The sequence below is a fragment of the Delphinapterus leucas genome, chromosome 9 (assembly GCF_059928025.1).
Source record: "Delphinapterus leucas isolate spDelLeu-1000000601 "Yukka" chromosome 9, BTC_Dleu_Yukka2, whole genome shotgun sequence".
In the NCBI taxonomy this organism is placed as follows: Eukaryota; Metazoa; Chordata; class Mammalia; order Artiodactyla; family Monodontidae; genus Delphinapterus; species Delphinapterus leucas.
In genome coordinates, this window is record NC_143137.1 from 83,744,152 (window position 1) to 83,756,798 (window position 12,647).

The following is a 12,647-nucleotide window of genomic DNA, read 5'->3' on the forward strand; positions in this document are numbered from 1 at the left end:
AGGACTGATTTATTGTGCATTTTCTTACCAGTGAGGTACACAGTGGCTGTTTTATTGTTTCCCTTGATTTGTTGTGCACCTACAGTTAGTTGCAAAAATCCTAGTTCACAGAGTTCCACATTGTCTCATGTAGAGTTGGGAGTCAAGGGGTTTGGGTCCATCCTGTTGAACTAGTTCATTTAGTCCTCATAGCTTTAGTTACCTTATCTATAAAACAAGGAAATAATGCCAATTTAGTTCTAAAGTTACTGTCAGATCTAAAATTCTATAATTTAATAGTTTATATATTATATCATTCACATTGAAATCTCTATATAAAGCTAATTGGACACTGGAAGCTTTTATACAGATACATAGATTGATAGATTGATGAGCCTTGTATTGCTGATTTAGTTCTTTTTTTCTGTCAATGCTGACTGACAGTTTAGTGATCCTCAATTATTTGTTTGATTTTATAATTCTGGCTATATTGAAAATAGTCTTGAAGTGACCTATTGAAAATAAAAAACAATTAAAAGGTAATTTGGAGGTAATTTCTGTGATGATATGTAAGGAATTACTAACAGTCATTAGCCACAGAGAGCAGGGTTGGGGAAATGAGGGGAAGTGGACTTTTTCACTTTAATCAGATTTTAACAGTACACATTGACTTCACAATTAAAAAGAAGAATAATTAGGCAGTTTGAAGGCCAATGCATTTTTTAGGGATGGAATATCAGGCTGGCAAAAATCAGGAATAAGAAAGTAAAAATGCCTCCTCCCTCCTTCTTAAGAGTTCTTGGAAGCAAGATGTCTGTGGAGTACAACAATAGATTTGTTAGTGTCCTATCATATCACAATATTCAAAGTGTTTCTTCATGATCCTTAGTAAAGAGACTAGTGTTTTGAAATTGAAGGGAAAGTAAAACAAGAAACCCAAGATTAGCAAAACAGTACGTGATACTTGGTACCTGAGTTGACTTAATTACCACAAGTAGATGAGCACTGAATATGACTCTAGATTCCCTGGAAACTTAGACCAAAAAGAACTATCTTGGGCTCTATCCTTTTAAATGTGTGATAGAAAAAAAGCACGTAGGTAAATCTATGGAAGAAAACTGTCCTTGTATTGACTGAGAGAGAAAATCTATTTTCTTTTATAAGGGATATTAGGGCACAGAATAAATCACATCTTTATCTACAATTTTGTAATAGATATACTTCGTTTCAATGGACATTTCTTTTATGGAGGCTCTAGTAGTGCTGAGAGCATAATACTGCATCTTAACACAGGAGGGGTTTTCTTGCATAGAACAGAAAACAAGGCCCAGGACCTTTGCTTTCTGCTGATGTAACTTTTGAAGTTGGAAGAATTAAAATTTCTGGCTCATTAATGTATCAATCAGATTGCCTTGCAACTTCCTTAAATATGTCATTATGAGATGAGTAAGCCATGTGAGATTAGGAGAGGGAAGAACCTCTTAGTTAGGTATGCCCTCTGTGTGGAGTTCCCACTGGGAATCAGTCTCTATTGCAGTAGGAATGTATCAGAAAGGCAGAGGACATATCCAGAAAGGGTGGCTTCACTAATTAGGTAATAGAAGCAAGAGGGGCTGGACCTGAGGAGCAGAACTATGGTCCCCAGCACCAGGATAGCAAGTGTTTGGATGTAAGAAGTTATCGAGTCCTCTTTTCTGCAGCAAGATAATTCAGGGTTCCCAGCACCTTGCCTGTATATTGGGGAAGAAGTTAAGGCAGCCCTTGGAAGTTCACATCAGTTCTAGCTGTTGAAAATTCAACTGAACAGTGTAATCCATTAGAACTATAACCTGCTAGAAATTCAGTTTTGGGCCTTAACCAGTCCAGGTTTAATCGTACCATCATATAAGGGAGTTCCCCATCCTGGTCCTCATGAACTAGCCTCTTCTGGCCACCACAGTATCCTTAGCCAGGAGTGATGATTTTAATGACTCATCGCCTTTCCAAGGTAGGGGTATTTCCATAAACAGGAATATGCTCACCTCCTTTTCTTTTTGTTGATGATGGGCTGCTTATACCAGCTTCTGAAGGCCAATGTAGGAATTAAATACTTCTTCACTTGTATTCTTCCATTATCTTGTCCAACAAATACTCAGTTCAAGAGATCTCACATCTTGCTTAAAAGTTACAGGCTTTTTTTTTTTTTTTTAACATTCATGTTTCATTATTTCTACCAAAGTCAATGTACAGAATGAAGGAAACTGACATTTATTAATGTCTCGTCTCTTGCTCTATATTATTTTAGGCATTTCTTGGCTCAGTGCTTACAATGTAAGTGCTGTGTACCCAAATTTACTTTCATGTAACCCTAGACTTAAGGATCTTTCCACTAGAGTCCTGTGTTGTCAGATGCAGGCAAATTGTCAAGTTCACTGGATATGTCTGGTAAATAGTATTTATAATAGGTTTGAGTTAATACTGGTTCAGTAGGTTTTGATTTCCCAAGGATGACGCTATGCAAGAGCTCCCTTAATGTACAAAATACCTTAGGTAAATGGCCATCCCAGGGATTCAGGCTTGGATCAGAATTTAAGGTAAATGAATAAAGATACTGAGTTGTAATGCCTGGAAAGCAGTTCTGGACATTTACACACACACACACAAACACAAACACTTCTCTACCTCCCCCCATCATACACACACTTAATAGGAAATTAGGCACACAAAGCCTTGTCTAGGAAAATTTAATCCTTTCAATAGCTAAATAATAAAAAAGGAACTGGCAGACGATTGGTACACAAATATTACTAGGGAAAAAAAATTTCGCACCAAGCTGGCGGGTAATCCCCATGTCGGTGTTATGTGCTAGCTCGGAAGTGTTTTCTGCCGCTGTCATGGTTCGTTCGCTAAAACTGCATCGTCGCTGTGTCCCAGAACATGGGCATCGGCAAGAATGGGGACCTGCCCTGGCCCCCGCTCAGGAATGAATACAGGTATTTCCAAAGAATGACCACAACCTCTTCAGTAGAAGGTAAACAGAATTTGGTGATTATGGGTAGGAAAACCTGGTTCTCCTTTCCAGAGAAGAATCGACCTTTAAAGAACAGAATTAATATAGTTCTCAGTAGAGAACTCAAGGAACCTCCACAGGGAGTGCGTTTTCTTGCCAAAAGTCTGGATGATACCTTAAAACTCACTGAGCAACCAGAATTAACAAAGTGGACATGGTTTGGATAGTGGGAGGCAGTTCTGTTTACAAGGAAGCCAGGAGCAAGCCAGGCCATCTTAGTCTATTTGTGACAAGGATCATGCAGGAATTTGAAGGTGACACAACTTTTCCAGAAATTGATTTGGAAAAATATAAATTCCTCCCAGAATATCCAGGGGTTCCTTCTGATGTCCAGGAGGAGAAAGGCATTAAGCACAAATTTGAAGTATATGAAAAGAGCAATTAATGTGAAAACGTTTTCTGATCTATTTCAAGCCTCCTTCTCCCCTCCCAAAAAAAATTATCTATTTTTTCTTGTAGAGACTTTTGTTGACTTTAGATCTGTGTATAATTATTTCTAAACAAAGTACTCTTATTCCACATCAATCTTAACTAGACTGTGTCAGATACCATTTGTGAAGCATTTCTTGCTGTAACTGCCTGAATGCCCATCAAGGGTCAAGAATAGGTTACCAGCACCCGCCTAGGATAGAATATCTACCAAGACAGCCCAAAGTGGGAGAGTCCCCTGGTAGCATGAGTTGAAACCAAAGCCTGTAGAGCTAGCTAGGAGCTAGGCAGTTGGATCCACAGGTCAGAAATGGATTATAAACAGAAGAGCTAGCATTCAGTTATTAAAGTTAGGTCAAAAGAGGGACTGTGAATTACCTTATATATCACACTTCTGGAAAAAATTTTGTTCACTTAGACTGGGAATGAATAAGTTGAAAACTCCAGGATATTCCACAGGGATAGTAAAGAGGCAGGTATGAGACTACCTTTTTGGTGGTTAAAGGAGGTGGTCTGAGACCTTAAAAGACTTTGTTTCTGATCTTCAGTGAGATCCCATGGGATGTTACAATGACAAAAAAAGAATTGGCTGCTCTTTACAAAAAAGAATAATCTAATATCAAGCATGATGGCTAAAATTAAAAATTCAAAGAGGTAATAAATTGAGAATGAATATGCTAGAAACCAAAATTAGTAAGTTAGAAACTAAACTTCACAAAATTAAAAAATGAAAATTAAAACATTTTACCCATCACATTAGCAAAGATTTAGATTAAGTATCCCCCCCAATAAGTATCCCCCCCAATATGCCTTATAAATTGGTACAACTTTTTAGAGTGTAAGTTAGCAATATCAATTAAAATTCAAAATATTCTGGGTTTGGAACCAGAACTTCCACTTCTAGAAATTAATCCTGAGCAAAGAAATGGACCCAAGAGTATTTGTTGCAACTTTTTTTTTTTCAAACTTGAAAACAGCCCAAATGTTGATTAATAAGGAATAACTAACCAATATGTCTGTAAAATGTAACATCTGCAGCAGTTAGAAAGAATGAAGTACTGACAGAAAAATGCCAAAAATTACTACGTAAAAGAAGCAAATTGTTTATAATACTCAAAATGTTTAATAAATGTTCATGTGTGGGAAAAAGCAAAAGAAAAAGACAAAAATATTACTAGGAAAAAATATAAAAGAGAGCAACAAATTTGTCAACAGATGAAGAGCACTTATTATAAAGTATAGTAATGGAGAACATATATGAAAGTTGTGACCTGACATTTTATTACGCATTTAAAATTTTGATATGGTGGTTTCTAACACAGTGTTGAAGGAGAATAGCAAAGTTGAGGGCCTGATATTACCCAACTTCAAAATCTACTATAAAGCTATAGTAATCAAGACAGTGTGGGATTGGCAAAAAAAAAAAAATAGACAAATAGATAAATGGAACAGAATAGAGAGCCCAGAAATAGACCTCCATAAATATTTTCAACTGATCTTTGACATAAAGCAAAGGCAGTACAATGTAGGAGAGATAGCTCTTCAACAGCTGGTGATAGAACAACTGGACATCTGTATGCAAAAAAATGAATCTGGGTGTAGAGCTTACAGTCTTCACAAGTATTAACTCAAAATGGATCAATGACCTAAATTTAAATATAAAACTATAAAACTCCTAGAAGATAAGACAGGAGAAAACCTAAATTACCTTGGGATGATGATGCCTTTTTATTTTTAATTTTTTTAATTTTTTTTTTTTTTTGCGGTATGCGGGCCTCTCATTGTTGTGGCCTCTCCCATTGCGGAGCACAGTCTCCGGATGCACAGGCTCAGCGGCCATGGCTCACGGGCCCAGCCACTCCGCGGCATGTGGGATCTTCCCGTACCGGGGCACGAACCCACGTCCCCTGCATCGGCAGGCAGACTCCCAACCACTGTGCCACCAGGGAAGCCCGATGCCTTTTTAGATACAACACCAAAGCACAATCTAGGAAAGAAATAATGGATAATTCAGACTTTATTAAAATTAAAAACTCCTCTATGAAATACAATATCAAGAGAATTAGAAGACAAGCCTCAGGCTGGGAGAAAATATATGAATAAGATACATCTGTAAAGGATTCTTACCCAAAATATACAGAGAACCCTCAAAACCCTCAAAACAGTAAGAAAATAAACAACCTGGTTTAATAATGGACCAAAGACCTTAACAGAATCTAACAGAAGTAGATATACAGATGGCAAATAAGCATATGAAAAGATGCTCCACATCATATGTCATCAGGAAATACAAATTAAAATAACAATGAGATATCACTACATACCCATTAGAATAGTCAAATTCTGGAACACTACCACCAAATGCTGGTGGGGATGTGGAAAAACAGCAACTCTCATCCACTGCTCTGGGAATGAAAAATGGTGTAGCCTCATTGGAAGACAGTTTTTGGTTTTTCTCACAAAACTAAACATACTTTTACAGTTGGATCCAGCAACCTCAGTCCTTCATATTTAGCCAAAGGAGTTGAAAACATGTTTGCAATAAAACTTGCACATGGATGTTTATAGAAGGTTTATTCATAATTCCCCAAACTTGGAAACAACCAAGATGTCCTTCAGTAGGTGAATGGCTAAATAAAGTATGGTAAAGCTAGAGAATGAAATATTATTCATTGCTAAAAAATGAGCTATAAAAGCATGAAAATACATGGAGGAACCTTAAATGCTTAAATGCATATAATTAAGTGAAGCCAATCTGAAAAGACTACATACTGTATGATTGCAACTCCATGACATTCTGGAAAAAGCAAAACTTTGCAGACTATAAGAAGATCAGTGGTTGCCAGGGCTTAGGATGGAGGGAGGGATGAATAAGCAGAGCGCAGAGGATTTTTTTTTTTTGCGGTACGCGGGCCTCTCACTGTCGTGGCCTCTCCTGTTGCGGAGCACAGGCTCCGGATGCACAGGCTCAGAGGCCATGGCTTACGGGCCCAGCCACTCCGTGGCATGTGGGATCTTCCCGGACCGGGGCACGAACCCGTGTCCCCTGCATTGGCAGGTGGACTCTCAACCACTGTGCCACCAGAGAAGTCCAAGAGGATTTTTAAGGCAATGAAAATATTCTGTAAAATATTATAATGATAGATACATGTCATTGTACCTTTGTCCAAACATATGTAAAGTACAACACTAAGAGTGAACTCTGAGGTGAACTATGAACTTTGGGTGATTATGATGTGTCAGTGTAGATTCATCCCTGCTAAAAAATGTATGAGTCTGGTAAGTGATGTTGATAATGGAAGAGCCTGAGCCTATGCATGTGTGGGAGCTTTGGGTATATGGAAATTCCTGTACCTTCCTTTCGATATTATTGTAAAACTAAAAATTCTCTAAAAATTGTCTTTAATTTTTTTAAAAAAGAAAGTTCTTCTGTGAACAAAGACCATGAATAATAAATACAAGAACTCAAGAAAGAGAAAACAAGGCAGTGGGAGGAAATGGAGTGTCAATTGGCAGATTTTAGTAAAATAGAAGAACAAATCAAAGTCATCACAGAAATATAAAAGAATTGAAAAGAGCAGTCACGAGAATAGACACTGGAGAAAACACAGCAAGGGTACTGAGGATATAAGTGAGGAGATGCAAAAAAGTAAAATAAAAATGGAAGGTTGAAAAGGACTAAGGAGAAAATGATAGGTATATAAACCAGGCAGAGAAGACCCTATATATGCATAATTGCAGTCCCTCAAGGAGAACACCAAAAACAATGGAACAGGATAAATATTTGAAAACATAACTTGAGGAAAAAAGTTGTGAAAAGGATAGAATACCTGATCCTATTTGTTGAAAGGACATATCATGTACCAGTGAAAATTGACCCAAATCAGTTAACACTGAGACATATTCTTCTGATATGTACCCAAGACATATGTCCTTAAGGCATATCATAGTAAATTTATTAGCCTTTAATGATAAAGTTTTTAAATAGCCATGTAGAATGATCACAATACTTACAAGAGGGAAAAAGTCAGACTGTCCTTAGATTTCTCCTCTGTGACACTGAACACTAGAAGTCAGTGGACCAAAACTTCTGGGATACTTAAGGAAAGAAAGTATAAATCAAGGATTTCATGTCCACCCAAGATTTTTATTAAGTATACAAAAAATATTAAATATGGCACAACTCTAGAAATACTGTTCACCTACCAGAGGCTGAGCTTCAGCCAATCAAGGGATAATAGAGAAAAATTTAGCAAAATGACTAGTGATAAGTACTATATATGATTAACAGAAATAAGACTAAACCAAATATGTGGATCAGATGACAAATCAGAGCATAAACTGTATATGCCTTGACAATTTAGAAATATACAAATAAAAATTGGGAGAGTAAGGGAGACAGTATTTTGGCACTTTCTTACAAAAATAAACATGCCGCTACCATATGTAGAATACCACAGGTACAGTATTCACTGAATACCTCATCTGTAATAGTGTGGAGTCAAAGGATATTGTATAAAGTTGAAAAATCAAGCAATAGAATTCTAACTTGGTATTGTTATATAACTTAACAGTTTAAAGATGGTAATAAACCATCTTTACAATAAAACAGTAAAAAAAGATTGTTTTAAAACACAGTTTCTAAATAGCTAAAATTAGAAATGCTGAACAATTTGTAATGACAACACTGATTTTTAAGAATTGTGCATTAAAAATTGAGTAATCCTTTAAACAAAATAATGAGGTAAACATAATATTTCTCTTGAAAAGATACTCAAGATAATTTATGCTAAAACATAACCATAAGATATTACTGCACTTCTCTGTACTTTTGAGAAAATTTAGTATACTGCATGGAATCATGGATAAGTTGAAGTCTATAAACCTAAAGAAAATAATAAGTAGTACAAATAGACTTTTGATAGCCCATACACACTTTTGTGGTTGTTAAATTAGTGTCTTTTGCTTGACTTTGAATGCTTGACTTTGAGTGCTCACGTGAAAAGTAAAGGATGTACTGTCCCTTACCAAGAAGTGGATGTACCTCCATGGGTTGATGGAGAAGTCCTATCTCTCAAGGAGCAACTCCAGGGCTCTCCTTTCACTTAATTTGGTTTGCAGGAGAACTCCAGGCTCTTTGATCTCAAGGAAGCAAAAATCTATTACAGATTGTAACATAGTATACAATATATTTTGGGGGTCCCAAACACTTGTGAGAATCTGATTAAAGTGATAGGACCTTTCTCCAGGAAATGCACATGTGACATTTTGCCTATAACTGCATGGGGCCCCTGAAGCTCATCCAAAGAGACCCTCTTGGTTTATAGTCCCCAGCTTAAAGACCCTTATTTTAAAAGTTCTTTGAACTTAGGTCAGAATCTCTACTGTTGATCTGGCTGGTCAGAACCACAGTCTTATCCTTACTAAAATGAAGCATTCCGGTACTACAGCAGTAGTTTGCCAAGGGGAATAATTAATCATTATGAATCCGGAAGGGTCTTTTTTTCTATTGTAAAATGACTAACATTGGAGAACATTTAGCACATGTCAAACCTACTGGTAGACACTATCACAAGGGAAGTTTCCTGGTCATTGCAGCTCAGTCATCACTTGTCCTAAAAATAGGTAGAAAGATGTTCCTGATCACTAGCTTCACTCTCTTGCATATAGCTCAGCATGGTATTGATGCTGAAGTGAGCATATCCAGGATGTCTGACTAGTAGGCAGACACCACACAACAATTAAGAATTCAGTCACCCCTATGGCAGGTAGGCAGGACTGAGTCCTGTATTCCTTCCTTAGCCAGAGATTAGAATATGCTTTGAGAATGAGCATTGTCCGACATAGTTTTCTCTGTGGATATTGTGTTCAGTTTGGAGAACAGGGAGCAATTCTGCCCAGCAGATTTTCACTGTTGTGCTTTTTTGAGAGGTGATGTAATAGGTACCCAAGGTAAACATAGGTCAAGGTTTACAGATTCAAGTCATTCCTTTAATTGTATCAAGAAAGACAGATAATCTTGATCTCAAACTTGAACCAGCTCCTCAGATTACTTCATTTAAATCTGGGTGCATCTCTTTCTGTACTGTTGACTTACACTGTAGCTCCTCTTTGTGATTTTCTTTATCTTCATCTGAAGTGAAACCCTGGACATGTATAGGAGCATGCTCACAATATTAAACTTGCTACTTGGCCCCCTGCAGGGCCAATGCAGCAGAGACTCACGTGCTCCAATTTGTTTTTGCACTTCTATAGAATTCACAATGAATTTCACACATCTTTCAAGATATAAACATCACTTGAAATCTTTGTAAATTTGAAGACTCAGTGCACTAAGTGGATTTTGGGTATTTGTCTAATAAAGGTTTTAAGTACTAGGGAAAATAAATAGAGAATAATGTTCCTAGTTACCAAAATCCTCAGTAGATTTCAGTTAATTTTTTTCTTTGTTTGTAACTTAATAACTGAAAAAATGTTACCTTATTTTAAATTAGCATTTTGTGCAATTTTCATTTGAAATATATTTATATATTATATAATTCTGGGTTTTGAAATTTGTCAAATAGATTTACTCATCTTTTGTCCATTAAGGATGTAGTAGTATCCTTAAGATAATACAGTTACCTAAGTATATATTTTGGGTTTTCTTTTATCTATTTTCTATATTTTTTACTCTCTTTCTTACATTAAGTTTTTTTGTTTGTTGTACCAGAGTTTTTGCAATTTTATATTATCACATATTTCTGCCTTCCCTTTATAATTTCTTCCATTGCTTCAATGTTTATACTGTACATTTTCCAATTTTTTTTCTTCTTGACCTTGAGAATTCTCTAGCTTTATTCAAACTATCAGTGATACCACAGCAGGAATTTTTTTTCTTTTCTGTGCATAAACCATGGTTACTGATATTCACTCAAGCACGGTGCAAAGAATTAAAATGTAGTTTGAAAGGACAGCCTAAAAAATCTGCTCTGATAAAAGTAAACTCTGCTAAAATCATTGTAGCTCTTTCCATTTGGTTAAGAGAGTGATTCATGTTGTTAATTTTGTAAGGTCTTCAGAATAATGTGCATGCATTAGAGGGGAACTTCCCCAAAATTGAAAATGACCTTCACAATGTACATTTACATTTATGTTGTTCTTCTGCAAAGGTGATTCATCAGTTCATAGATCAGTAATGTAAACCAAGAAACAAATCACTTATGCTTGAGAAATTTCAACGTGAATGTTAAAATAGACTTTTTCTTACTATTTTAAAACCACTTATTTCTGACCACATTTGAATGTTATTAAAACAGCCCCTGAAATTTATTTGTAATTATACATGTTGTACATGTATAATTGAATTGTACTTTCAAGAGCAATCTGATAAAGATGGATAGGGTACTAGAATTTAATCACTCTTGAGGCCAAACTGTGTCATCATTACAGTTTCCCAGTTACAGGTCTTTGATAGGAAGCATCATGTGGTTGGCATTTTAAAATCTCCTGTGTTGAAGATTTTCAACTAAGTTCTCTGACAAAGATTTTCAACTAAGCTCTCTGAAATTTCAAGAGTAACATGGCTGGAGGCAGAGATTGTAATGCAATAATACTGTTTCCAAAAGGATACCATAGTTCCTTAAAAGAGAAATCCTACTTCCTGGGCTTACACAGGTGTGCTTTAATAGAGAGTCACTTGACAGTCTGTCTCAGGAATATTCACATTGTTTAATGACTGACACAAGTGCACAACCAAGGCCTCCTGCAGTACCAGATGTTACTTTGTGGTGACTGAATTGTGGAGAGATCAAGAGAAGGACTGAGATGGCTCGGGGCAGTATCTATTATCACCTGGTATGGAAATATCTCAATATTTATCAGTTTAGCTGTACCTGGGCACACAGGTGAATATACTCACCTTGGTCTAACATAGTTAGACCTCAGTGTTTATCATGACACAGAGTCAGCAACAGTAACTCTGTGTTTTATCAAGCTACTCTTAATGCTGGGACAAAATCTAAAAACAGTGCATCTGAAGAACTGAAGTCAGGAGAAGGAAATTTTCCAGTCTTTGATGCAAGTCTCTAGACTAAAAGTGGTGGGGAAAATTTAATTGACGGGAACATTTACCATACCCTTTATTGGCTCACCCCTGAGGTCTCCATACCCAGGCCACACGTTGTAGTTCATACTGTGAACTGAGAATTGAAGATCATGTATTGCTACTCCACTCCTGTCAGTCTTTGGAGCCATCCTGAGATTTATTTCCAACAAAACCGTTAAATTTTCTGCTATGTGATCTACCAACAAATTCCTGTCCATGCAACACATTGTTGTGTAAGAGCCATACCTTGTAGAATGGAATGTAAAGAACTGTGACATCAGGAAATGTCTCAAATTTTAAATTAACTCACTCTAAACTTCCTTATTTGTGGAGTACTTTTCTTAGAAATCTTCAATCCTGGGCTGAGATAGGTAAATGGAGCTCAAAACTGGCCAAAGATTCAGAGAGCTAATTTTAGAGAGTAGCTTTCATTTTGGGAACAATGTTTTAATTTTGTTTTTGTGATTAGGTGATTAAGTTAACAAAATGTCTCAAAAATTCTTGTGGATCAGAAAGTCAGGGGAGAAAAACTATCCTGTAAAATTATTATAATTTTATACTCTTTCTTTTAATTTTTCTTGTTTCTGATTCTCCTTTAAATTACACCCCAATACCTGCAGTTGTTTTTCTCATTCAGGCAACAGAGGTACTATGATTTTCACATTAAGAAACTAGCTAAAGACATATAAGTTTCAAGAAAGACTTTAAAATTTTCCTCTCTTTTTAAATTTTCATGACAATTCATTTCAAACCTTAATCTTATATTTTTCCATTTTATTTTGATTTTTATATCTTTTCCTAGATATCTTATAGAATTTGTTGAACACCTCGGTATACCATAACAATGAGCTAAATGCTCAAGGAGATACAAAAGAAGTACATAATGCCAACTATGATGTCAATTAGTGAAACATTTGACAACAATAAAAATTGCATTTGAAAGCATTATTCTATGTAAGAAATTGTGAGAGACGATATATGAATAAGTTCTAAATTTAACATAATTAAAATTCAAAATGAGATTTTTCAGCCTGTTGGGAAATCACCATTTTTCTATTATGTGATTCTTAACCACGTCCACTGACATTTATCAGTATATAAGTA

The 12,647-nt window shown here is 36.0% G+C and overlaps 1 pseudogene; it reads left to right on the forward strand.

The window, feature by feature from the left end:
- The first annotated feature begins 2,375 nt into the window (after window positions 1-2,375).
- Window positions 2,376-7,673, forward strand: LOC111164653 (dihydrofolate reductase pseudogene; annotated as a pseudogene).
- Window positions 7,674-12,647: the final 4,974 nt, after the last annotated feature.